This window comes from Thamnophis sirtalis, unplaced genomic scaffold (genome assembly GCF_051295495.1).
Source record: "Thamnophis sirtalis isolate CommonGarterSnake01/CBP01778 unplaced genomic scaffold, rThaSir2_p1.2 scaffold_6, whole genome shotgun sequence".
NCBI lineage: Eukaryota > Metazoa > Chordata > Lepidosauria > Squamata > Natricidae > Thamnophis > Thamnophis sirtalis.
The window spans coordinates 109,516,459-109,540,115 of record NW_028261386.1 but is presented as its reverse complement, the minus strand read 5'-3'; the positions used below and the strand labels follow the sequence as shown (position 1 = coordinate 109,540,115).

Here is a 23,657-nt window from a genome sequence, read left to right as displayed (position 1 = left end):
TTTAAATCTGGGTTGTTGTTGTTTTTTGGCATATATGAAAATGTAGGATATATCTGTATATAAATAATTTACTTTTGAAGTGGTAGTTGTTAATATATTTATCCTGACTTTTTCATTAAGGGACTAATGAAAAAGCAGGACAAAATATACTTCTGCTGGATTCTCTTTGTTTTATTGTAACATATTTATTGTAATTTATTGTAACCGATGAAACAACTTGCACTATTTTACTACTTAGAAACATCAGATCTTGGTTTGACATTTGACCAATATGTTTCTGATGTACCAAGTCAGTACCAAAGTGATATCCTTATTTGCATCATACTTGGCATAAATTACTAAACAATACAATATTGGAATCTTCTTATTGGTAAACCCTGTGCTGATATATTCAATTTCATTAGACCTTGAAAAAGTTACCAGTTAGAATGCAGTATTCAGCCTCATTTGTCAACTTTGTGTGAACCTGAACTGCTTTTTGGAATTGGACTGGGATGCTGTATAATACCCCTTGCCCATTAAAAAAAAAAAGCAATAACATTTGCTTTTGTCAGCGTGAATGTATTCATGAGGGTCTGATCCATCTGACTTTTGTAATGTTTTTAGCATTTTTAGAACTTTTCTCACGAATTCAATGAATAGTTCAGAAATACTAATATACATACTCATTTTCAACAATATCTTAGAAGCAACAAGCTCTAGAAGAACGAGGTTGTAAGTTTCCATCATTCTAGATTCCTCACTTGCTGTTCCTGTGAAGTTGTATTGGGAATGGAAGCTAACTTCAAAGATAAGATTGAGCTTGCTCCTAACTTTGTATGCAAGTGTATGTGAAGTTAACTGTAAGAAAGCAAGCTGCTACTATATCCTAAAACTTCTTTATATCTACTCATTTGAACAAACAGTTGTTATTTCAGTTTCATTTATTTTCTTGCTTGTGAGCTACAATGGTGTTAGCATTTCATTTCTGAAGGAACACCTATCTAGTTGCACTGAAGGTGGATACATTGCTTATTTTAAAATATACATGGGTCATTCATTTCTCAGGGCAAACCATTAATATTTTCAAATGGATTTAAACACTCGGTCTCTGGGGAATAGGGAATAGCTGACTTTGTTGGTCTGTTTGATTAAAAAAAGCATAACAGCATAGCAGAAATAACATAAGGCAACCTATATGAAAGGTTTAAGAAAACAATTGATAGACTTATGCTACTGTTAATTGTGTATATATTTTTGTACTTATGACCTATGGTTACCCTGATATTTGTGAACACAGGTGATAACTTTAAAAAAATAATTATTATTCTGGTGATCTAATAGTTTGACTGAATTTTGTCTGACTTTATGAATAATTTAGCTATTTCTGCTGATACCACAAGAGTGAAATAAACATAAACCAAGCTCTGGTGAAAATTCAATTTACTCTAGAAATTAAAACTAATTAATATTTCACTGCCCAAAAAGAATGAGAAATGCTTTTACTAGTAGGTTATTTTGCAGAAGATGTACATATCATCTTAATGAAAATTTTATGAGAAAAAAAATCTCTTATTTAGTAGGAACTAATCAATTATAGCTGCTGTAATGGTTTGAGGCATTAAAGCTGTCAGAACATGAATAGGGGAATGTTTGAGGAACTCTTTTTTTGTCTTTCAAGAACCCATATGATTAACCTCCCAGAGAGTATAGATGACACAGATAATTGATTCCCCTTTACCAAAGAGTAGAGGGGTTTCATTTACTGTCATATTTATTTTGATCTTGTAAAGAATGTCAATCATCTATTCTATCTGATTGTATGTCTGAGAGGAAAAGCAATGTTTCATAATCCAATTGTCAGAACTACTATTCCTCCTAAACTCTTAAAGAGCAGGGTCCTTTTCTTTTTCTTGTCTGATTCTATTTATTGCTTCTTTTCTGTTCCATGAGTATTACAGATTCTTTACAATGTTTTTTATTTTATTTTTTCCAAATTATTGCTTTCTATTAATATATATTAAAACTAGTAGTATCTATCACCACCTAAGAAAGTAGATAAGATAAGATGATGGGATAAGATGAGAGGGGAGGGGAGGAGAGGAAAAAAGAGAGATAAGAGAAGAAGATAATTTTTAATATCATTTTTAATGGCCCACATTAAAAATGAAATTCTGTTCCCTGCACTCAAGATAAAGTATATATCTGCCTATACCGGGGGTGGGTTCCCGCTAATTCTAACCTCTTCTATAGAAGAGGTTCCACAAATCTACAGTGCCATTTAGAACCAGTTCCAGCTCCCTCCCCCCGCCCGTCCGCAAATCATCAAGATGAAGAGTGAGAGGAGGAATTCTGGGAGTTGAAGTCCACAAGTCTTAAAGCTGACATGTTTGAACACCCCTGGTTTTTTTTTCTAAAGGGTTAGGGGTGCAAGAATCTTGTAACTTGACAGCTTTAAGGGTGCTTCAAATGCCAGAGTTTCTAAGCCAACATTTTGATTGCTAAGCAAGAGCGTTGTTAAGTGACTTTTACCACATTTTACAAGTTGGCCACACCCACCCATTCACATGGCAGGCAAGCCACTCCCACCCATTCACATGGCCGGCAAGCCACTCCCACCCATTCACATTGCCGTCAAGCCACTCCCACAAAGCAGGCCACACCTACAGAAGAGGTTCTAAAAAAATTTGAAATCCACCACTGGCCCATACCCATACATAACACTCATATACACTCGCTGTATACATACATAAATATGTACCTGTACACACACACACACACACACACACACACACACACACACATATTAATCACTGCCCATTTTGAATACATAGTGGAAAGAGAAAACTTGAGAGTTCACAAGTTTGATGCTATATTGAAAAAAAACTGTGACTGAATTTGGATGTTTTGCTTTGGATACCACGAAGCCTCTTCTCAGAAGGTAACAAGGACAATGTGAAGAGGATATATAATGCCCCAGACAATCCTGCAGACTCTGCTCAAGCATTGTTTATATGCTATGTACTGGATAGAAGGAAGTGAACTACCAATGATCCTTTCTGCCATCCTCACCACTCTCTGAACCACTTTCCTGTCTGAAGCAGTAAGTGGTGCAAATATGGTGTAAGATTACAGTTGAACATATTTTATATCCAAAGATGGAAACTTGGAGGATACAATTTAATAAGTATTAGTTTATTTTATACTGGAGTAAGAATTAATTTTATCCAAGAATTGGAATAACAAAAGTATAGTCTGTTAAATTATTGTGTAGTGCAGTAAAACAAACATTCAATGTGTGGCTCAAATTATTCCATATGCAATGGAGTGAAAATTATTCTCCTTAGAAAATAGGGGCTGCTATCTTTCAAGTCTATTTTTACCCAATAAATGCAGGTGCAAAATTATAATGCAAGTTATATGGTAAAAAATCTGAAACAAGATGTCTTATAATATGATAATCTTGGAATTTGTAATTAATGTCAGGACTGACTTAGTCTTTCCATATTAAGAAGTAACATTTTCCCCCATGCATTACTTTTTCTAATTTTATTTATGTAGCACAATTAAGTAGATGTCATAGCTGCATGAGTTATTGCATTAATATTTGCAATCTAATCATAAGAGTAATATTTGATTCTGAAAATGAAAGTTCACTTCTTATAGACATGGCATAAGAAAGTTAGTAGTGGAGTGGTTATGAGTATCTCCTAATAGAGAAAGGTTTAAAAAAGGTAAAAACTAAGCAAAACAGCCTTATTCTAACATAAAATAGTGTAAATATCTTTATTCTTTGCATTATATGAAAATATTAAACCTCAATAATAACAGTCTATCAAAAACCATGAGACATTATAACTGCTGCTCTGTATCTCAGTAATTCCTTTTGTAAATAGAGATGGATGGATGGATGGGTAGATGAGAGATCGAGAGAGAGAGAGAGAGGTATGGATGGATGGATAGATAAATAGATAGATAGATGATAGATATTGAACATTTCAATATGTATTTATAACAAATTAGAGATTGAAAATTCATTTTTAATATATTATTAGGAGGTTTGGAATTTGCATGCTGGTTGTTTGTTGCTTCCTGCATGCCTTTCTTTCCTAAATATCTTTCTCAACCTCAACAACTTTAAGATATGATGACTGTGGAATTTTGGGAGCTGAAGTCCACATATCTTAAAGTTGGAAAAGCTGAAAAGATTAATGTAAACTCATTTGTGTATAGGACAGGGTAGCAAGGTGGTTTATTGGCTCAGAGCTTATTTTTTGTCAATCTTTAGCTACTAGATTTTTACCATTAATAACATAACCCCCTGAAAAGATCAGTGTTTTTTACAGTTTCCTAACATTTCTGAATATTAGGTGATGGTTTCTTAAATCTTGCATATCTTTTAATTACTGCTCATAATATCAGTATATCTAATGTACTGTAATAGGTTATGTGAAATAATAAACTATGAAATAATAATGTAAGAATTTCTCACTTTTCATCCTGCTTATGTTGGTCAAATTCTGTATGCAACATTTTTGCAGCAAAAACAAACTTGGCAAGTGACAAAAGTCTTTTCATCTGCCAAAAAGTTGATAACCAATTGCAATACTGAAAAAATATTTCCTTGGTAGATAAAATGAAGCAACATTTTTTTTCTAGGATCAGCATAAATCTTACATAAAAGTAGAGGATAGAAAATATCTTCAGTAGCTCTTCTTCCACAAATACATTAACTGGCCTTTCATCAGTAAACATTGAGCCCATTGCAGACTTAACTCAGCAAATGCCCTCCTCAACAAGGGAAAAATGATTGTCAAAAATAAGGCGGTCTTTTATGAATTCTGTTAAGCAATATTAAATCATCTAAAACTTTGTGAAAAGTAAATCGATATATACTCCAATAACATTAGAGGAAGGAAGGAGGGAGGGAGAGAGAGGGAGAGGGAGGGAGGGAGAGGGAGGGAGGGAGGGAGGGAGGGAGAGAGAGAGAGAGAGAGAGAGAGAGAGAGAGAGAGAGAGAGAGAGAGAGAGAGAGAGATCATGGTGTTGGAATGGACCATTTAAGCACCAATGTTCAACACCTCTCCTCTCCAGGTGAAGCCTCTGCTTAAATGATTCAGCGAAAAAAAGAAAAGTCCCTTCTCAGTAATTTCCTGAATTTTAGGAAATTCCTAGTCTGAATCTGCCTTTCTATATCTTTCTGTACCTATTTTGTGCCCTGAATCAAGACAGGTGATACTTTTTCTGAAGGCTAAAAGAGAAATTTGCCTACTTGATCCTTGGATAATCTTGCTACCTGTCTTTATATATTTACTATGTACAGGATTCATCCTGTATTAATACTTGTCTAAGTGTGTGTTCTAGAACTGGAAATAGACTTAGATCATGGGTGTCAAGCTCGATCGCATCATATGACATATTGTGATGTATCACGACAGTTTTTGCCTTTATGGAGCCAGGATGCGCTTGCGCGTGACGCATCCAGCCCACCGGCTGCCAGTTTGACAGGCCTGATTTAGGTCTTCTGAATAGGATCTAATCAAAGTACACTATAGTGAAACTATTGTTCTCCATAATTTGAAAAGTATTATTGGTGTAGCCTACAGTTTTGTGTAACTTTTGAAGCCATGTTATGTGGGGTATCAGTCCAATTATCACCCATTCCATATATGGATATAGGAGGTTCTCAACTTGCAACTGTTTGTTTAGTGACCATTTGAAGTTACAATGGCATTGAAAAAAGTGACTTATTACCGGTCCTCACAGTTATAGCTCTTGCAACATTCCCACATGGTCAGAATTCAGATGCTTGGCAATTCGCATGTACTGATGATGGTTGCAGCATCCTGGGCTTATATGATTGGCATTTGTGACCTTCACAGACCTTTGGTTTCTGATAAGCAAAGTCAATGAGGAAAGCAGTGTTTATCTTAAAAACCACATGATTCACTTAACTACAGTAGTTTGTTTTATCCATGGCAAAAAAAAAAGATTGTACAATTAAGCACAATTCATTTAACAATTGCTTTGTTTAGCAATGGAAATTCTTGTCTGAATTATGGTTATAAATCAGGGACTATCTGTATTTGCTTTTTTTTCTGAAATGAATAATTTACTCTTGTCTCTTTTAAGTATTTTGTAATTTTTACTCTACAGTGCTTCTTTAACAAATTTGCCTTCTAGGGCATTATCTATCCATTTGTGTGATCTACATATTTTATAAATATTCAATTAATGCAACTGTTGTGGGTTAGGAACAAGAATATTAGTCTTTCATTTATAGTTGATTAACAATGTGGTAGAATGAAATTCAGTTGTTTCATATACTGTATTCACTTAATTGTGTCATATTATTTAACTAATGGAGTTAATAGTATATAAATATTAATTAGAGAAATTATCTATTATGTTCTCACAAAAAGTCCTTTTAATCATTGTTTAAGAAATTTTGTCTCATTTCTTAATTGATGTAGCACTATCAGCTTTCTTTTTCAATTTTAAAGAAATAATTGAATCTACTGTACAATATCTAGATATTAAAGTCCAGGGTCAGAAACATTTTCAGATCCTTTTTCCAGTTTGCATATAAGATATCTAAAATATTATGCTCGTTGGTTTTCTAAATGTTTGTAGGAGTTCTACTATTTTATTATAATATGTCTGGCTTTATGGCTATAATAAGATGATGTGTTTTGAGTCCCATAAATAAAAAGCTATACAACAAGCTACTAAGGTTCATAGGAAAATATGGGTAGCATGGGTTATTATTATAAACAAAATGTAAAATCACCACTGCCAGTTCTTAAGCTGGCTTTGAGTACTTCTCAAGAACCTATGATATCATAACGTGTTGCCTTTATATTTGTGCAGATCCAAGGAGTGTGACCTTTTGTGATTGACAGATGGAAATTTTGTTAATGCACATATTTTCTAAGTGCTATCCAAGACAATGTCCTAGGACCTTCCCCCCCATGTCTGGTTTCTCTCATAATCTTTTAATTTTCATATCTTGATATTTTATTATCTTCTCCTATTCTACTAATCTCCTCATATTGCCACATTGATTATCCACAGGCAAACTGTTCAACCACAGTTAAATCAGGTGTGTTATGGAACAAGACTTAACCAGTTTATATGTGGAAATCCGACAATAATTTTGCCTGCTCATTTTTGTCTACTTAATCAACTCTACATTGCCAACAATTTTTCATTACTGCTCGACGAGAAACTTTACAGATGTGATATTCAATACAATACAATAGCAGAGTTGGAAGGGACCTTGGAGGTCTTCTAGTCCAACCCCCTACCTAGGCAGAAAACCCTATACCATTTCAGACAAATGGCTATCCAACATCTTCTTAAAGACTTCCAGTGTTGGGGCATTCACAACTTCTAGAGGCAAGCTGTTCTACTGATTAATTGTTCTAACTGTCAGGAAATTTCTCCTCAGTTCTAAGTTGCTTCTCTCCTTGATTAGTTTCCACCCATTGCTTCTTGTGCTACCCTCAGGTGGCTTGGACAACAGTTTGACTCCCTCTTCTTTGCAGCAGCCCCTGAGATATTGGAGCACTGCTATCATGTCTCTCCTAGTCCTTCTTTTCACTAAACTAGACATAATAATTTCCTGCAACCGTTCTTCATATGTTTTAGTCTCCAGTCCCCATATCATCTTTGTTGCTCTTATCTGCACTTTTTATAGAGTCTCCACATTTTTTCTACATTGTGGCGACCAAAACTGAATGCAATATTCCAAGTGTGGCCTTACCACGACATTATAAAGTGGTATTAACACTTCAAGTGATCTTGATTCTATCCCTCTGTTTATGTAGCTTAGAACTGTGTTGGCTTTTTTGGCAGCTGCTGCACACTGCTGTCTCATATTTAAATGGTTGTCCACTAGGACTCCAAATCCCTCTCACTATTGAGCAAGGTACCACCTATACTGTACCTGTGCATTTAATTTTTCTTGCCTAAATGAAGAACCTTACTCTTTTCACCATTGAATTTCATTTTATTAGTTAGTGTCCAATGTTCAAGTTTGTCAAGATCCTTCTTGAGTTGTTTTCCCCAATAATTTTTGGGACTGCATCATATTGTTGTTTACAATCCATTTCTGTGATTTTCTTGCACAAGCTAAATATATGATGTATTGTTTATTCTGCTTTTTTGACTCATTGAAAGATTTTTTTTAAAAAAATCAGACTTTAATTGCATTGTTCAAATAAGTTTCTTTTGAGCAGCCAAAGTCAAGTCTTCAGTTTCTTTTCCTTTTTTAATATTCTAGTTATACACTTTCCCTCTATCTTTTGTAGAAATTGATCTTGTAATGCTTTTCATTGCCACTATTCTGTTTGTGTTTTTATTACATTACTTGAATAGTCACTTTTTTGTTTCCTATAGGTTTATCAACTTCCATTTTTTAGTTTGCATCAATTCTTGCTCTTGGCTATCTTTTACATAATCTGCCAATGTATGCTTTTTGTTTTTGATCATTTATTTAACCTGAAATAAACCTCTACCTCCCTATCTGTATATCTTTATGGGGATGTAATGCATAGTGAATAGTCATCAGTTTTCTTGTCATTTTTTTTAAACCAAACTGTCCAATTTAGATTGTGCTTAGTTAACAATTCCAGTAATGTATTGCATGACAAATATGGTTTAGGAATTGATGGCTTTGATAGTCTATTCACTGTTCAATTTTGCCTTTACCAATTTTTTAACCCTTTGGATATATTCTTTATTAATCACATTTTCAATCACATCTCCATATTTGATGTCATCCTGATCGCTCCTGATTGTTCATTCAGCATTTCAATTCCATTAATGTTCATGATTTTATCCCACTTTATTGCTACTGTGGCACATTTCTATTGCTATATAACAAATTCCATTGTTATATGAGTGCTAAAATTTGTTACAGTGTTTATTGATAACTAGATTTGATTTCTGATTTTCTATAAAGCTTAACATCATCTATATAAAGGAAATGTGGGATTTTATTAGCAATTTTTGGTGTTTGTGTAGCCCATTTATGTTTGCTGAAATTGGATACTAACATTGACAAATAATAACGGTGATAATGAAGATATTTTTCTTATTACATTATGATGTGGTTAATATTTGGTGAGATTACCAATCTTACATCATCGTCATTATTATTATTATACAATTTTATCACAGCGGCCAGTTGTTTCACCAGATTTGGCATTGATTACTAGTCAGGCCCCACCAGGGGCCTAGGACGTCATAACGTATTTTCGTAATATGCGTGCAGAGCCAAGCAGCGCAGCTTTTTGCATTTGACTGATGGTGATTTTGTCAATTTTTAACTGTTTTAAATGTAATTCCAGTGCTTTTGGAATAGCACCCAGTGTGCCGATTACCACTGGAATTACCACTGTTGGTGTGTGCCATAGTTGTTGAATTTCAATTTTTAAGTCCTGGTATTTTGCAATTTTTTCACATTCCTTCTCGTCGACCCTGCTATCACCTGGCATAGTGATGTCTATGATTGTAACCTTATTTTTCTCAACCAGTGTGATGTCTGGTGTATTATGCGCCAGTATTTTGTCCGTTTGTATGCGAAAATCCCACAAGATCTTGACCATCTGATTTTTGGTGACGTTTTCAGGCTTATGTTCCCACCAGTTTGTTGCTGTTTTAATATTATAATTTTTGCACAAATTCCAATGGATCATTTGTGCTACTGAATTGTGCCGCAATTTATAATCAGTCTGTGTGATTTTTTTACAGCAGCTGAGTATGTGATCAACAGTTTCATCAGCAACACGGGGCAGCCCTTGAAGAGCATTCGGAGAGTTCAGCTCGTCCAGAATGCAGCTGTGCGAGCGATTATGGGTGCACCTCGGTACACCCACGTTACACCTATCCTCCGCGAGCTGCACTGGTTACCAATTGGTCTCCGGATACGCTTCAAGGTGCTAGTCGTCACATATAAAGCCCTTCATGGTATTGGACCCGGGTACTTGAGAGACCGCCTGCTGCCAATTACCTCCCAAAGACCCATTAGATCACACAGATTAGGCCTCCTCCAGGTTCCGTCTACTAGCCAATGTAATCTGGCCACTACCCGGGGGAGGGCCTTCTCTGTGGCAGATCCAGCCCTTTGGAATGAGCTCCCCGCAGAGATTCGGACCCTCGCCTCTCTCCAGGCCTTCTGAAAAGCCGTTAAAACCTGGCTGTGTCGGCAGGCCTGGGGTCGATGAGTTCCCTTCCCCTCTCGAATCGTGTGGCTGTTGGTTGTTTTAAATGCCCTGTACTTTTTGTAGTTTTTGTGTTTTTCCCTCCCCCCCTTGGGTTTGTGCGCCGCCCTAAGTCCCGCTGGGAATAGGGCAGCATATAAATAAAATGAACCTTGAACCTCGAACCTTTGCAAAGTCTGCATTTGGCATCATCAGAGGATTTTTCGATTTTGGCCTTAATGGCATTTGTGCGGATAGCTTGTTCTTGCGTAGCCAGGATTAGTGACTCTGTTTCTTTCTTTAATGTACCTGTAGTTAACCATAACCACATTTGTTCACTGTCCACTTTATCTTTTATTTTTTCCAGAAATTGGCCATGCAGTGCTTTGTTCTGCCAACTCTCCATTCTTGATTTTATCACATGTTTTCTGTATTCTTGTTTCGTCTGTTGGGCCTTCAGTAGTTTTTTGTTCTTTACTTCGATTAATAGATGTTCTTGTCTTTCTTTTAAATAATCAGCCAGTGCATGTTTTTCTTCTTCAACTGTTTGCTTCACTTGTAATAATCCTCTGCCACCTGATTTTCGGGGCAGGTATAATCTATCAGTATCACCACGTGGATGTAAACTGTAGTACATTGTCATTAGTTTCCTGGTTTTTCGGTCCAAAATATCCAAATCAGCTTTTGTCCAGTTAACTATACCATCTGTGTATCTTTTAACTGGTATTGCCCAGGTATTTATGGCCTTGATTGTATTTCCACCATTCAATTTAGATTTCAAAATTTTCCTAACTCTGTTGGTGTACTCTCACCTGACAATAGTTTTTACTTCTCCATGCTTGATGTTATCCAACTGCAGAATGCCTAAGTATTTGTAGGCTTCATTTTCTTTGCATTTTATTAGTTGGCCATTGGGCATTTCAATTCCCTCACATGCAGTGATTTTGCCTCTTTTTATGGATACAGTGGCGCATTTTTCCATGCCAAACTGCATTGAAATATCGGTGCTGAATACTCGGACTGTGTTTGTCAATGATTGGATTTCTATTTCTGACTTTCCATAGAGTTTCAAATCATCCATATATAGTAAATGCGAAATTTTTTCAGCTTCTTTGGCTGTTTGGTAGCCTAATAATAATAATAATAATAATAATCACATAGTCAACCAGACACTTAGACTATTGGAATTTTTTCCCCTTTATTGAGACCTGGGATAGGCAAGTGTTGTTATTTAATGATGTATCATCACAGTATATAAGCTGTTGCAAGTAAAGCTGCCTTTTGCAATTGACAGTAATGATTTTATCAAGGCTGATGGTGTTCAGGTGATGCACCCAAGGTGTCTATCACTGTTGGCACATTTTTTTTTATTTCTTTTGCCACAGTTATTTTATTTCTACATGTGGTCTTTGTTTTTTGTGATTTTTCTCCAGTTCTATTCTGCTGTCTCCACTTACTGTAGTGTCCAATACTTTTTGCCTTTCTTATAAGCTTTGGATAAGGTTGATTGTTAAATATGGAGTGTTATATGGCAGGTACTTGTCTGTTTGAATTCTAAAATCTCAGAGCATTTTCGCTTTTTCATTTTCTATTACTTTTTAAAAATTTTGTAGTCCCACCAGTTCTGACTTGTAGGCAAATGACATATCTTGCAGATATTCTAATGCAGCATTTTTATTACTTTTCATCCCATTCTTATAGATCTTTTTGCAGAAGCTATCTAGTTTAGCTTCTTTGCAGAGGTGGCATTTGCTATCTGTTCCTGTCTCTCAATTCTGGCTTTGTACGTTGTTCTTCTTAAGGTGTGGCCTTGTGCAATTAATCCCTTTATTTCTTTGTTCAATTTTCTTGCTCTTAGATGTTGTCCGGTCTTGTTATCTGGGTTGCCTGCTATTTTTTTTTGTGTACTGGTCATGTAATATTTTGCCTTTCCATGTCTCTTTTCTGTTCTTTATTTGCACCTACATTGCCCCACCTACCTGCTGGCCCCCATCTGCTTTCTGGAGGCCGAGGAAGCCAAAAATAGGATGTGCAGAGGACCCAGGAGGCCAAAAATGGCCTTGCTTTTAGGCAGCAGAGTGATTCTGGAGGCAAAGGAGGCCAAAAATTGATGTGTTTTTTGCCTCCCTGGATGAGAGAGAGGGGGGGTACACACACACACACACACACACACACACAGATTACTGGCACCCCCCTCCACCCAAGGCAGCCACATCCTTTCACTAGCCTGCTTTCCACCCCCAGGAGAATAGCAAATTAAAGTTTAATTTGTTTGTATTATTTAACAGACTGCTAAATTGACCATGCCCACCCAGTCACATTACAACCTAGCTATGCCCATCCAGTCAAATGACCACCTAGCCATACTAGCCCACCTGGTTTGGCCCCCCAACAATCTGAGGGACCGTGAATTGGCCCCCTGTTTAAAATGTTTGAGGATCCCTGCTCTACAGTCAGATCAAGGAAACCTTTACCTTTTTACCTTGTGAAGAAATAACAGAGATTAATAATGCTGAAACTACCACACAATTGCTATTATATATTACTAAAAAATAGTTAAGGTGTTGCAATCTAGAGCTTCAAAATGCAAATAGAAACTGGATGTATTCTAATATATTGAATGTATTCCCCACTGTATACTCACTAAGTGCAGAGATATCAGACTGATGCACTAAGTCTATGAAAGTTGCACGATCAGAAAAGCTGAACAGAACTAAATGAATACTTTTGAATTATAGCATTAAAGTAATTTATTTAGAATTCCTTGTACTACAAGACAAACAACACATCCATACTGGTTGAAATAAATCTAGACTGATTACTGGAAGAACTATTAATATGACTAGAGCTATAACATTTGTGACATATAATGTAAAGTCAATTTCCTGACACAGGGAAACATGAAAAACAATAAAAATCAAGCCAAGATGAGGTGGCTTAATATTATCACTGATGATTCGGGCATTAGCTTACAGGGACTCAAACAAGCTGTTATTGAGACATTCCTGCTGAAATCATGTCTATCAGATCATGAAGAAATGGAACAATTGAGCAATCAAATAAGTGGTTTCTGGATTTCTGCACTCTCTGACCTCCTTTAGATATACTGTAGTAAAGCTATAGGAATTGCCCAGTTTGGGTTTTTTTCCCCTTATAATGCTGTCTCAATGCAGAAATCAAAACTGTATTCTGTATTTGTACATTGAGTTCTGTAGTCAACAAAGCCATGCCTCTTCCATGTAAACCCTAGCAACCATTAAGTACAAAATACAGAACTTTTGAGAAGAAAATAGTGGAAAGACTGTATGGCTATTGGGCTTATAGGAATAGGTTGTTCCAGAAAATTAACAGACCCTGTAATGCTGAATATCTGAATATTCCCAACAAGCTGTGCCAATTCAATTCTTTGAATTAAGGGGAGGAAAGGCACACATTGTACTGTGCATACATGTAATTTCTGACTCAGTGCCTAGCATACAACTGAAAATACTTATTCTTACTGTACATAATTTCCCCATTTTAGTAGTCCACCACAATTTAACTGTTCCTTACACATGTGTAGCCACTGGAAAAGAGAAGCAATGGAAGTGCAGATGCAGATAGTGAGAAAGTGAGAAATATTTCACTTATCTAATTGCCTTCCAGAACGTTGAAGGCAGAAAAGTAGGAAATCTATGGGGTTTGTTGATATCCCTGTTTGCCTGTTAGGTGGAAACAGAGAGAAAAAAACACCTGAAAGAATCATGCATTCTAAACTGATCACAAGCAACTAATGTACACCTCCAGTTTTTTGATAGGTCCATATCATTTTGGCTTTGTTCACTCATCATTCAAAAAATATTTTTTTTCAACTTTAGTTTTAAACCGATCTTAGAAGCTTTTGGTATATACACAAAATATTAATATTTTATTGATGATAAAGGCATAGCTTAAAACCTTGTGGTTAGAATGAGTATTTAGGAATTATTGATTTCTATATTGACAAACCTGCAGAATAAAATAAAATTTATCTTTAAATAGGTATTGTATGACCATTTTTGTGTACATGAATTTAAATGTGTTTTTCTCTCTCATGTTTTGATGTAACATCTTTTGTTTTCACACCAATAAAATAAATGGTTAATTCGTTTCCATTGTTACAATATAGATATATCTTCATATTCTGCTTTTGCAAAACTTCAAATTTTGATTTATTCTTTTTTTAAAAGAATACTTGTGATCAACAAGTAGTCTTTCTTTCTTTCTTTCTTTCTTTCTTTCTTTCTTTCTTTCTTTCTTTCTTTCTTTCTTTCTTTCTTTCTTTCTCTCTCTCTCTCTCTCTCTCTCTCTCTCTCTCTCTCTCTCTCTCCCATTTAACACAAGGTAATTTGGCTTTAATTTGGCATTGAAATTTTTTTAAAATGTATTAAAAATAGCAAGTGTTCTAAAAGTGCTGCTCTAGCTAATATATTTTATACTGAACTTTCCATCTGCATATATTGTAACAGATGTGTTTGTGTTCCTTTCTTTTCCATTTTAATTAATTTCTTCAACAGTTTCTATCTATCTGTCTGTCTGTCTGTCTGTCTGTCTGTCTGTCTGTCTATCTATCTATCATCTATCTATCATCTATTATTTTATCTATCTATCTATCTATCTATCTATCTATCTATCTATCTATCTATCTATCTATCTATCTATCAGGGGTGGGTTTCAAAAATTGTTCGAACCTACTCTGTGGGCATGGCCTCCTTTGTGGGAGTGGATTGCTGCCCATGTGACCGGATGGGAGTATCTTGCCGCCCATGTGACCAGATGGGAATGGCCTGCCACCCATATGACCTGGTGGGAGTGGCCAAGATGATGTTATTACTAGATATTACTAATTACTAGATATTATTAATATTACTAGATCATTACAAATGCGTAGATAACTGCGGGACATTACACCCCCCCCCAACACACAAACTATGACACTGCTAGGAAAACACCAAAAAAAAAATAAGAATCCCCCCCCCCCCAAAAAAAAAAGACTGCCAATGAAACCAGTTTTTTTTCCCCTAAGCCCAAGGATAGGAAAGACAAAGTCACTGGAATAAAAACCATCAAGGCAATGTGGAAAATTATAAAGGACAGGCGCTCACAGAACCATCAACCACCTCAGAATTACCTAAACAATGAGGGTGAAACACACTAAATCTGACAAAGCTGCCTTGCACCAACCTGGTCTGCCCATAGAAAAGCAGCCACTTTGAGACACACTTTAAGTGGTCTGAACACTTAAAAGCAACATATTGCATCACAAATAAAACATTTGCAAAAAGGAATAACATTTCTTGTAATAAACATTCTATAAACAATAAATAAATAAAAATTCCCTTAAATAATTAAAATCCACCATGTTCAGAGAATGCCAAAGGACCCCACAGTCCTCTCCCTCCTTATCTTTTTCTTTTTTGTCCTAACTTTCTCCTCCTTCCCCCCCAACCCCACTTCCTTCTAGCACTGATGATTTTACCTAGTTTGGTAATGAAATGCCTGTAAGAAAACCACCAAGCTCAGAAAGCAGCAAGGATCCCACTATCCCCACTCCTCTTTCTCTCTTTCTTTCTCCTGTTTGTCCTTTCTCTTTCTTCCCCACCAACCCCACTCCCTTCTAGCACTGATGATGATACCAAACTAGGAGTGCTGGAGAGGAGCTCTCACAGGGCAAAGAGCTTCCCGCTACAGGCACAATCTATTTGCAGTCATAAATGACTGCAAGCAGCAGCTTCAGGCACCTGCTCGCAGCTGACAGTTGAGTTTGGGAACGGAGGTGGCGGCAGTGGAAGTGGGCACAGCACAGGATGTCCCAGAGACCAGGCACTTTTGGAACCTTTGCAGGGCCAGGAATGACTGGAAAACAAGCCCACCGCTGCTTCCTAGTGCCACGTCTTCACTCCGCAAGCGGCAGACGCGCCTGTTGCGAGGCTGTCCCCTATCCCAACCTGGCCAGGGAAGACAGGAGCCCTTCATTCCCGCAAAGCCTCCACACAATGTGCCACCTCGGTCGTGCAAGGGTAACCTTCCACCCACCCGCCAGCCCGCCCACTGAGTGGTGGCTGGGTGGGCACCAGTGAGCCCCCCACTGCCCTGGCCATGTGGTGCCCACTGCTCACCTTGGAGGCAACATTGTGGAACTGCTGCTGAGTGAGGACTGGCTGGGCAGTGCCCCCCGTTAACCACCCTCTCCTGGGCCATGCCCATGCCCCTACCCAGCCCGCCTGCTGAGTAGAAGGAGGCAGCGGGGATGCATTGCTAGGTGGCTGGCAGGGCAGAGGTGGGTGCAGTGCTGCTGCACTTGCCCTTGGGGCTTTTCTTATGGACATGTTGGCTGGCACTGCTTCAGGGCGCCCCGGGCACTGGCTACTCTGAGTGAAGCCCATTCCTCCTCCCAAGAAGACCATTTTCTTTTTAAAAACGCCTCTGCAGGCGATCTTGAAAACCTGTGAGGTTGCTTTGAGAGGGGGAAGACAGGCATCATTCCCCCCACCCTATCCCTGGTTGCCTGCAGCCTCAGAGCCTGCAACAACTTGAACAGTAAAGGCAATTAAGAACTTCTCTCGCTCGTGAGATTTTCTTTACTGTGCAAAGGCTTGCTTTAAGGCTGCAGGCTCCGAAGCTGCAGGCACCCAGGGAGGGGGGCAGGAGAAAATGCTGCCCATCTGCCCCCTTCCAAAGCAACCTTGCATGTTTTCAAGATCACCTGGAGAGGCGTTTTTTAAAAAGAAAATCCTGAAAAGCCACAAGATCTGGAGAGATGGGCAGCCGGTCTTTTTTTGGGGGGGAGGGGGGGAATCCCCAGAACCAGGAGCGCAACTCGCACGGCTTGTTCAAAGAGCAAAAGAAAGGGACAGGAGAGGAGTTCGGCTTGGAACTCCTCTCCTGTTCCTTCTTTTGCTGTCGGTACATGCAATGCGGGTTGCGCTCCCTTTTCTTTCATAGCCAGCTCGTTTCCAATTGGGGGAGGGGGGAAGAAATTGTTTTTTTCCGCCCCTCTCCATGGATCCCCACCCCAATTGGAAACAAGCTGGCTATGAAAGACAAGGGAGCACAACCCGCACGGCTGGTTCAAAGAGCAAAAGAAAGGGACAGGAGAGGAGTTCAGTTGTTTGAAAAGCCCTGCTTGGAACTCCTGTCCTGTTCCTTCTTTTGCTGTTTCTACATGCCGAGTGGGTCGTGCTGCCTTGTCGGCAAGGGCGCTTTGCAGTGACAGGGGCCAGGAACGGTACCGTCATTCCCGGAAGTTAATTACTTCCGGGTTCACCGACCATCCGGTTCGTGCAAACTGGGGCGATCTGGGAGGAACCCACTCTATCTATCTATCTATCTATCTATCTATCTATCTATCTATCTATCCATCCATCCATCCATCCATCCATCCATCCATCCATCCATCCATCCATCCATCCATCCATCTATCTATCATTATCATCTATCCATCTACCATCTACTATATTGGAAGAAATCAATAAAGAAAAGGACAAGGGAAACACACGTTTGTTACAATGGCTTTATAGAACTATCTGAGTTTTTAAAGTGACAACTTTTTGATATGGGGTTATAGTAATAATTTTTAAATAATAAAACAGCCAATATTTGAGTTTGAGAGAGTTAATATTGTAGTTTCAGGTCATAATTTCTTTTCAACAGCAATGCATATTTAACTATAAATAAAGTTTTTATAAATCCAAAATTCTCCACAAACTAATAAATTACGGATTTGGGGTAAATAATACAACACATCAATAACATTTTGTACCTATTTTCCTTTCCCCAAATTATATTAAGAATTTGAAAACAGAATGAGAAAGTACTAGAAAGGCTCTATCATTATTTTCAGAAAATTATCAGATAATATTATCAATAATAACCAAAAACAACACAACCATAGGAAAACCCAAATCACATGACTTATAGTAGTTCACTCAATTCTATTATATCTGCAGTATAAAGAGTTGACAGCCAACTCTTCTTAAACTTGTCCAATAACCAAGAAGGTAAATATTAATTATTTGATCGCATCATAATAAATACATTAAAATTCTTTAAAATGCAAGAGCATTTTTCTTACCAGAATTCTGATATTTCTTTGCCAGTTTGTTGTAGATAAGAGATAGTGTTGCTCTGAGGCATTATGAGATATTTTTTAAAAAAATATGGAACCACTTCAATTTTGTAGCCTGAATAAAATAATATATATATTGCAATTTGACTAGCTCACATATAGATTAATTTACTAATATATTATAAATTTTAGTCTTTATCCTATAATAATGCTAACATGAGTTTCTAGAAGTGATGTGCTATTGCAGTTCATTATTTAATATGGAGAATGGGATTTTAGTTTAACATGATGAGATGCATTGCGTTTTCTAACTTGAATAATTTTTCATTCAGAAACATAATGCACAAAAGCCTCAAAAAGGCAGATCTGCTGAGTGCACTGAAATTGTGCTACTGCTAGTTTCTTTTTAGATTTTTCCCTAAGAAAACTACTTTCTTTACTGTAATTTAAATCTTAATGTGTTTCCCAAAGTGGATGAGTGGCTTGAAAATAAATAAATATATTTGGCAACGTTCTAAGGAATGTCCTTTGTGTCATATTCCTAATGAATTTTGATTGAAGAAGCATGTGTTGCTGTCTCTAAATTATAATCACAGCTATGCAAATTGGAAGCATATACTTGCCAACATAATTTTAATATGCCATTAGTTATTGCATTGCGCAATATGAATTGCTTGAACACAAAATCAAGAACAATTTCTTACATGTTTATAGTTGTTAGAAATGTGCTTTAGTTTTCTTTTGCTTGCATGCATTCAAAGTTTATTTATTAAGGACAAAATATGAGCAGTTAATTTGTAATAAATATATGTGTGCATACTAAGTACCCTTCCATGATATTCATATAGTTTATGTTTATTTTTATATTTGACAGACTTAGGATACATTCACAGTAAATTTCATATTTCTTTCAAATAAGTAAAAAATTAAAAACAAAGATTTCTATGTCCCTTTCTTCCCACCCCCCAAGTAAACATACCTCAGTGAAGAAAACTTGATGACATTTGCCCATCATGCCATTCCTTATTTAGGGAAAAAATATACAAAACACAGAAAAAGGGTAACAAGTGAATAAAATAATGCAAATAAAAGAAATATAACAAGGGGTATATTGTTATATATAAAACATGTACACAACACCACCTTTCACTATATTTATATATACCTTTCTTTCCTGTCAAACCATGCTTGTTTTCCCTGTGTCCATACATTGCCTTGCTCTTTTTATGAATTTAATCACTCCTAGCCTACCACAAATTTCTCAGTCTCATCCTTCTTCTAAATCCTTTTGCTCTTCCTTTGTTTATTCATTTAGCTGTTTCATCATCATTCCTTCTCTTTTTAAGTACTTCAGTAAAAAAAAAATTGGTCCAAGTTGCTCACTTTTATTTTCACTCAACATTTATGATTTATTTTTGATCTCTCTCTCTCTCTCTCTCTCTCTCTCTCTCTCTCTCTCTCCCTCCCTCCCTCCCTCCCTCCCTCTCTCTCTCTCTCTCTCTCTCTCTCACTATACACACTTGAAGTGCACTTGCAAATTCATTTTACTCTTATATTTCTCCTGACACAGAAAATTGTCACTTCCATGAACAATCTGGTCACTTCTGGATTATAAATTGTCATTTCCACAAACAAACACCCATTCTTCACATAGATACTCACATAGATATAATTGCCAGTAATTTTCTACTGGCATTTGTGTATCTTAAAACTTCATTATCCATTTTGTGACATTATTGGTGGACAGGTTAGAAAAAAAAACAAATTCTCAGCTTTAGTTTCACCCATGCCTCATCCCCTGCTAAGTGTCTAGGATCATACAGGTTTTTGCCCATTTTGGCTAATATGTCATAAGCACAACCCAGGCCCAATTTTGCCCAAGTAGGTATATAATATTTTGTGCAAATCAACATCTCTGTCAAAATGTTGCCCATAACCTACCAACTAAGAGTACTATCATAATCAGATGTATGTCATTAAATTTGATTTTGGACTAAATATAGATTATGGCTAGAATGTCCAACAGTTGTTTTATTGCGTTGTTAGCATTCCAATTTATTGGAACTTCTATAAGACAGCTAAGAAATCAACCTGCTATTTCCCTAATTCACCTTCTCATTAAAGAATCGTGGCTTTATTTTCTTTCTGGCAGTACTCCAGTGTAGTGATTTGATTTAGTTACTTACAGTGCATTTCCAAAGGTGTGATTAAACTAAATAACCTTTTGGAAGATATATTTTAGCATTCTTTGTTCTTATGCATCCTCTACATTTAAGATTTTTTTTCTTTTCCAAGAAACCAAGTTATTTAAAAAATAAAATAAAATTCAATTTATTTCAGTGGATCTACTATGTGGGAGTAGTTTTGGATCCAACTATTTATGCTGTAGAAGTCACAGTACAACTGATCTACTCCCCATTTAACATGGCATAGTCACAAAATAATAATTATCAGAACCCAAAAATAACAATAAATTGTCTGCTTTTTGCTTTTTATTCTAATACTTTGGCAAAATGGCCACATTCTTCCTGGACTTGGGTAATATATTTTGATTGCTTGGGCAAATTCAAGCATCTTGGGATTCATCTTCAATTAATTAGCTTCTCCTTTTCTTCTGCCTGAGCTTTTGAACTCCTTCTGTCTGCTCAGAACTTTTCCAAATTCCTCAGAGCAGGTTTTAAGAGCATGAAGATGATTGGGGGGAAGACAGAACATTGTTCATAAAATATTTATAACTTGTTAACACAGACACCATCCTCAAATTATTTCATGTTGACTAAAGTCTTAAAGTGTTAGTTATACCTAATAAAGAGACGAGCAAGTATTAATTATTCTTTCCTAGAATATACTTGGTAGAGATTAAAGATCTAAAGCACATGATCAAATTTGATTGCTGATAAAATGATTTTATATATTTTATATAAGTAATATAAATGTTGTTTGTTTATGTTTATGTTTATTCAATTTGTATGCTGCCCTCTTCCCGAGGGACTCACGGCGGCTAACAAACAGAGGGCAAGGGGAGTACAAACAGAAAAACAAAAAGACAAGGAAATTAAAACACAACAAGTCGCAATAATTCAAGTGGGGCTGGGAACTCATCAGCCCCAGGCCTGCCGAAACAGCCAGGTCTTAGTGGCTTTGCGGAAAGCCAGAAGGGTGGTGAGGGTCTGGATCTCCATGGGGAGATCGTTCCAGAGGGCCGGAGCAGCCACAGAGAAGGCCCTCCCCGGGGAGTTGCTAGTCGACACTGGCTAGCAGATGGCATTCGGAGGAGGCCTAATCTGTGGGATCTAATTGGTCGTAGGGAGGTAATTGGCAAGAGGTGGTCTCTCAAGTACCCAGGTCCAATACCATGTAGGGTAGTAATATAAGTAATATAAAAAAGAAGGAATTAATTATAAGAGTAAATTGAATATATGATTTACAATGATAATCAATGTACTAATGTATATTGGGCTGATAACTACTGATTCTATATGTAATTGAAAGCGGTGATGGACAAATATTTGTGACCAAATGACATGCCAAATGGGTATGTAATTGATGATATTTTTAATGTATATTTTTGTTTGTTTTAAAATATAAAAAACTTTTTTTTAAAAAAAAGAAGGAACACAGAAAATGATAAAAGGAAAAAAACTAAATCAAAAACTAAATTAAAAATATGCAGACATACATGTACATCAATAAATGAAAGTCATTCATTCAATTAATAATACTTATTGGGTTAATGATCAGCATGAAGTAAATGAATACAATAATCTACTAATAATTAGCAAAAAAATCTGATCGTATAACATTCACTCAAATGAAATAAATTCACTCATGATTCTGCACCCCACTGAATAATTGGAGACCTATGTTGGTCTTTCAAAAGAATATAAACATCTGAAAATAGTTGAGTTAGTGCATGCAATAATCTATTTCCCAAATTGAACAATATACTGTATATTTTAGTCTCAAACATTATAAAACCATAAGTCACAAATTAAAAAAATATATGTTAAAAGGCTATAAGAGCCTTCCAGTCAACAGTAAATGTAGATATTGTCTTTTCTCTAACTGAATAAGATAATTTATCCATGCCAGAAAAATCTGTCAATTTTACCAACTATTCCTCCATAATGGGTGGAGGAATGGAAAGATGTCTAATCTTTCCATCTCTGTGCATACAATAATCTTGCTGCTATGATCATATATTAAATTATCTTTCATGGTTTTTTTTCCAAATGTTTTTTTCATTATTCCTCTAAAGAAAAGTTCTGGTTTTAATTGAATATTGATATTTACATCAAGCACAGTAAAATGTCCATTCATGTTGTTTGTATTTCCAACATATTTGAAGTGTCTATGGACATTCTCAGTCATCCAGGTCATGGTTGTCCCAAAGGTGCTTTTTCAAAAGGCAATTGGACTTTCTTTGTTTTTCCTTGAAGACATACTGTTTCTCATCCAAGAAGCTTCTTATGATACTGTACACTATGTAACTTATTTCAAATTTGAACAAAAGTTTGTATATTTTTACCATTGCACATTCATCATCAGTTCTGTAAACAATTGTATTTCAAATTTTGACTTACTTTGCTCCACACCACAAATCTTTTTATCCATTTTAAATATTTGAGATCAATGTAAATGGGAGAACCATTGAAGTTGTGCGTAGAGTTAACCTGCAATGTTAACCATGGCACCAGAAGTTATATTAGCCTCGTTCCAGCTATCAGAAATTTTTCTGTTCTGCAAAATAATACTTATTACTTTTTGAAAGGTTGTAAACACTCATTTTCAAAAAGTTTGTAATAGAGGCTGGTAGTCCATCAGGACCAGGTACCTTCCTTATAAGTCTATTCAAAATTTGATTATCTGTAGTTTTAGGTGAATTCTGTTTACGCAATTATTCATCCATTTTCTGAAGAAATTAGTGTAATACTGATGAAACACTTTTTGCATCTTCATATTATCTATTATTACAGTATTCCCTTTCTATACCTTTAATATCACTTTCTTTATTTTTGTCTTTTTGTAACTTCTATGCCACTCACCTCACTGGTTTATTTGGAAAGTCAAAATTTCTTTCTTTTGCATTATTCATCTTTACCTGCCTCTCACTTAGATAATTGCTCTGTAAAAGCTTAATATGATAACTTATTGTTATTGCCCGTAGAGTTTTGTAAAATTCTTCAAAATCATTCTGTGTCACCTTTTCTTTTTAAATTCACTATTCTATTGTATAAAATAACCTGTTAAAGCTTTCCTCGCATCCGCACTTTTTAAATCTTTAGTAAGATTATTCCAGAAAAATTCCTTTAACTTGTTTTTTTCAAATCTTTCGTTATCATTTCTTTTAGTGATAAGATCTCATTATCTCTACCTAAAAGATACAT

At 36.2% G+C, this 23,657-nt stretch overlaps 1 protein-coding gene across 3 annotated transcripts in view; it reads left to right on the top strand.

The window, feature by feature from the left end:
- GRIK2 (glutamate ionotropic receptor kainate type subunit 2) overlaps positions 1–23,657 on the top strand; it is a 513,484-nt gene that overhangs the window by 395,749 nt on the left and 94,078 nt on the right. The window lies entirely within an intron of this gene.